The sequence below is a fragment of the Idiotropiscis lumnitzeri genome, unplaced genomic scaffold (assembly GCF_059441095.1).
Source record: "Idiotropiscis lumnitzeri isolate Australia: NSW breed Sydney's pygmy pipehorse unplaced genomic scaffold, RoL_Ilum_1.0 HiC_scaffold_46, whole genome shotgun sequence".
Classification (NCBI taxonomy): domain Eukaryota; kingdom Metazoa; phylum Chordata; class Actinopteri; order Syngnathiformes; family Syngnathidae; genus Idiotropiscis; species Idiotropiscis lumnitzeri.
In genome coordinates, this window is record NW_028283584.1 from 1,086,756 (window position 1) to 1,091,974 (window position 5,219).

At 39.3% G+C, this 5,219-nt stretch overlaps 1 long non-coding RNA gene across 1 annotated transcript; it reads left to right on the plus strand.

Annotated features, from left to right (window-relative positions):
• The first annotated feature begins 345 nt into the window (after nt 1–345).
• Nucleotides 346–4,952, plus strand: LOC148315738 (uncharacterized). The gene is made up of 5 exons (XR_015840633.1): nt 346–519; nt 1,180–1,299; nt 1,907–2,070; nt 2,412–2,600; nt 4,857–4,952. It is a non-coding gene; the product is annotated as an uncharacterized LOC148315738 (long non-coding RNA).
• The last annotated feature ends 267 nt before the right edge of the window (nt 4,953–5,219 follow it).

Sequence of the window (5,219 nt, forward strand, 5' to 3'; positions counted from 1 at the left end):
ATTTAAAAAACGGACCGATCCACTGCTTGGGTTAGTTTGACCCACCTTGAGATCCGTTCCCACTCAGTGACAGTGTCTACAAGCCACTGCCACCAGGCCAGTGAACCCAACGTCCAGGCAGTGACAAAAAACGTGATCAAATTACATTGCTCATCATAAGGTGTTTGTGAGACGCTCTTTGTATGTTTCCTCAATTAAGACCTGTTTTCCATTGGTGTATTTGAAAAAAGTGGTGAACCTGTTAAATTCACTACAAAACGTTCAGAAGATGAAAGTAATGTTTGAAGGAATATTATTTTTCTATCGACATGCCGGCGGGCGGGCACAGATAGAGAGTGATAAAGCAGCACCACCCGCGCGGGGCGTGCTGACGAAAAGGCAAGCGCTCCTCCTCTCATCGCGTCCTTATTAAGACAGAAAAAAGACGCTGTTGAATTTTACCTATTCGCAGTTCGAGCAGGTGCTTAACGCTGGAGAATATCACCACTTCGAAGTTCGAACTGCTGTTGAAACGGAGAGGTAAGTGTTTTTCGTTGGGTTTTTTTCAAAACATGCGTCGAGTGCATTTGTTCATAGTTAGAGATAGTTGTGTGGAAAACACTATACAAAGTAGCACCATGGATGTGGGCCTACAACACTGGCCTAGCAAACATGTGCTCCTACATTGACATAATTGACGAGCTCCAGTTAAGCATTGAATAATTATAAAACGTCATGGTGCTTTTACTCATTTAAAGAACTAAACCGACGCGTATTGTCATCCGGTGGTCAGGTTTGCATTGAATGTGAGCACGAGGGACGCTAGCTTGTTGCGTTAGCTTTGCGGAGCTAACAGCTTGCACTTTTGTTATAGAACAACAGAATGCAAGTACCATGATAATTTCTGTCATTAATTTTTGTGTAAGACACGATGTTCACTGGTTAATTACATGATTCTTAAAGCAAAGGTTACTGTGAATGCAATTTTGGTAAGATTTTTGTAGTCACACTGCATAAATCTGTCTGTGTCTGTTGTTTAAACTTCAATATAAACTATTTTGGTTGAAATCGTTAATTGGGATGGAGGAATTGATATTTTTTTAATTTATAATTTATTTTTCTTACACTGATATTGTTAAAACTCCATTTAGCCCATAGTATTAATAATTCTCAACACAATACTGTCTTTTTTCTTTATAGAATAAACAATGCCTTCCCTGAGATGCAGGAAGTCTCCAAAGCAGGATACTATTGAACATGCAGTCAAGGGTCTGGACAAGACTGCAGAGTTAGAAGCGAAGTATATAAACTAATTTAAAGGTATGATGTTAACGCTTTTGCTAAGATATATTATTGTTTTCTGATAACCAAGCTGACATCGTTTTTTAAGTGGTTATTTTACATTAAGAGTGTCTTGACCTTTTCTTTTGCCACTTTTGTCAGTTTCAAGTTATTTCAGTGAGTGTGAAACCTGATGGTAGGAGTTCTATCTAAATTAAGGCTGTACTTGATGACGCCCTCCGGCATTTTTATACCACAATAGACCGGTGAACAAGTCCGATATTGATAGTCTAGTGTAAAGCACGTAATACGTCACAGAGATCACGTGACGCGATCCAATATGACTGTGTACAGTGTATGTCATTGTTTTGAAACTAAATAATCTTAAAGTTTTTTTTTTACGTAACCAGGTGCAATTGACATTTGTACTTTCAGTCCTAATACATACTGGCTAATGCAATGCTGGAAAATGAATTTTGGCTGGTCTGTTCCTTTAAAATCATAAAGAAGGGCTCTGCTCTATCCCTCACAAGAAGCAATGTTTCAAACCACCCTACATTAGTATAGTGGCCCAAATGAATATGATGACTCCTTATTTGTGTGCTTAAAAATATGACGAAGCTAACTTGATTTCCCTGTTAACTAGGTCGAGGAGTATTTACCAAGGCCCCTTTCAGGAAAGACGACTTTATTCTTTATTATGGAGTACAGAGGAAAATTGATAGATTCTGATGAATCTCAACGCAGGAAGATGGATGGAAGAGGCACTGTCTTTTTGTTTGACTTCCGCCGGCAAGAAAAAACTTGGAGGTGAGGCAAAGATTGAGATGTTATCTTATTTTTGTTTTTATTTAAAAAAATAAACACATACTCATCCCATAAGTGTTAGGGGAAAAATCATTCTCTAAGCAAAAATGTATAATTACTTTTATTCATGCGTTGAATCTGTACAAATGAAAATATAGATCATGAAGTCTCAAAGACAAGCTGTTAATAGGGTCTGATTCCAATAGAAATTTCTTGTATGATTTGATTTAGATTTAAAAATTGTGGATTTCCTATTTTTATGTTTTGTGTACACAAGATTGTCTCAAAGATTAATTTCTGACATTGATTGAATAATTGTTTTTTTTTTTTTAATCTATTTTAAGTGTTGATGCAGCTCAAGAAGATGGCAGTCTGGGAAGACTGGTTAATGATGACCACATGCACCCCAACTGTAAAATGAAGAAGATGACAACAGAGGACAGACCACACCTCTGTCTGTTTGCGCTCCGAGACATTGATGTTGGCGAAGAAATAACTTAAGACTATGGACCAGCTGGCCTTGGAGAACACAGGTTTGTAAGATGCACCTTTAAGTACAATAACAGAGCCCACTTGTGGTGTTCTGGTGATGTAGTTTCCAATTAGTTTGGCAATCTAATAAATGTATGTGAGGTTTCTATGGAAGTTGAACATGCTGACTGACTGGGGGAGTTCTCCATTGTCCACTATCTGTAATTCAAATTTGTGGGTCTGAGTCAAAGTTTGGCTCTGCAGGAACAACGAACTGGTCAGGGAGTGACAGTATTACAAAGTTCTGCGTTACTCCTTTCTGGGCGGTGGCCCTGTTAGGCCATCATATGCCATATTGCAAATATCCCCATTGTGGGACTAATTAAGGACATCTTTATGTTGTGGTTTCCCTACCAGAACCAGCACCAACCCTGTATATTCATGATATAAAACACTGTTTCAATTTGATATTTAGCCTTTCTATACTGTAAAAATAGAAGACCCCAGGCTTTCCTGCGCGCCCTTGCCCAATTGGTGGTGTTCAGGAGACAACCTGGGACTGAAATATCAGTCACAACCAGTGTTGTTTTCGTCACTGATGACTATGACGAAAATACTTCGTTAACGCCCCTTTTTTAATGACGATGACAAGCTATACGAGGTTCTTTTATGACGAAAACATGACGTGATGTACATGAATTTTTTTCGTTGACTAGACAAAATTGTTAGCATGTGGTTGCTTTTAGTGAAATAAAGCCACAACAGTTGCCCAACAAAATGTTTTGCTTCTCTGCTTATTTTGGAGCAGTGAGTATTGATTCCACTGTTGCCACTTTTTTCTGTTTGTAATGAAGAATCCTTAGTAGTCCATCCAAAAGTCTTTGTTATTGGGTGGAAACCTTGAATGCCTTGTTTTAACTCAAATGGACTTAAACCCATCCATCCATCCATCCATCCGTTATCTGTACCGCTTCTCCTCACTAGGGTCGCGGGGGGTGTTGGAGCCTATCCCAGCTGTCTTCGGCAGTAGGCGAGGTACACCCTGAATTGGTGTCCAGCCAATCGCAGGACATGCATAGACGAACAACCATCCACGCTCACACTCATGCCTCGGGGCAATTAGAGTGTCCAAGCAACTTGCCATGCATGTTTTAAGAATATGGGAGGAAACCGGATTACCCAGAGGAAACCCACGCAGGAAGGCCGGAGCCAGAATCGTACCTACGACCTCAATATTGTGAGGCCATCATGCTAACCAGTTGGGCCACCGTGCCGCTTGGACTAAAACCTTTGTGAATAAATTGACGAAAACTAGGGTAAAACTTTTTTTGCGTTTCCGTCGATTAAAACTGGACTAAAACCCTTTTTTTAGTTTTCGTTGACTAAAACTGGACTAAAACTATAACGAATTGGGATGACTAAATGTGATGTAAACAAATCAGCACTTTGTCCAAATGACTTGGACAAAATCTAAAATGCCTGCCAAAAACAACACTGGTCACAACACGTGTCTACAGAAGATTAATTGGCATGGGCGAAATTAATTAGTTTTATTTCATTCATGAGCTTATGTTTTGTTTTGGGTGGCTAAGGCTTAAAATGTGTAAAAATCTAATCCAACCTCAAATATAATTAATTCAATAAATTTATGATGCTACTAAAACATCGAAGCAGCCTCCTCCAGGCTTTACAGACTCAGAAATGGAGGTATGCGTATCGTGTGCTCATCCTGTCGTGTCTCGAGATGTTAAAATTGCAGTTAGATAGACGTGTGCTGATTAGACAAGACTTCTAATATATCTGGTGTCACAGGATATTTGTCAGTGAATGTGTATGTCTGGTTTGAGGCTCACTCAGCTTTTTCTTGTGTTGTGGGGTCCAGTTGAGTTGAATTGCGAGTCAGGTATGTTGGCCATCTGACACCCAACTGTCAGGTTTGCGTTCGTGGGGACCCCGTAGAGCCATTTTTATTGTTGACATAAATCATAGCTAATCATCTTTTCCTTCATTATCATATGAAATACAGTTAGGAGTTGTATGTGCCTTTACTATGTTATAATCTTAGAACCTACCAGCCACTACAGCTGTCCGACAAGAAGACTTTTGGCTGTCCTGTGCTCCATTGCGGCCCTGGTGGCGTTCAAAAGACAACCTGTGACTGAAATATCAGTCACAACATATCTCTACTGAAGATTAATTGTCATGCGCTAAAGTAATTGGTTTTGTTTCATTCGTGAACTTGTTCGTTAAAATGTGTAAAATTCTGATCCATTTTCTTTTTTTTAATTCATTAAATTAATATTCAACTTGTTCATTAGGATGGAGGACAACCGACAATGACTGAATCGGCTGAGGTTGATGCCACCAGAACATCGAAGCAGCCTTCTCAAGGTTTGACAGACTCTGAAAAGGAGGTATGCGTATCATGTGGTCATCCTGTCGTGTCTTGAGATGTTAAAATTACAGTTAGATAGACCTGTGCTGGTTGGACAAGTTTTCTAATATATCTGGACATAAATCGTAGCTAATAATATTTTCCCTCATCATCATATGATATACAGTTATGCGTAGTGTATGTCTTTACTATGTTACAATCTAAGAACCTACCAGCCACTACAGTTCTCTGATTGGGAGACTTAAGCTTTCGTCAGGCTGTCGACTGCTGCATTGCCCTCTTATTG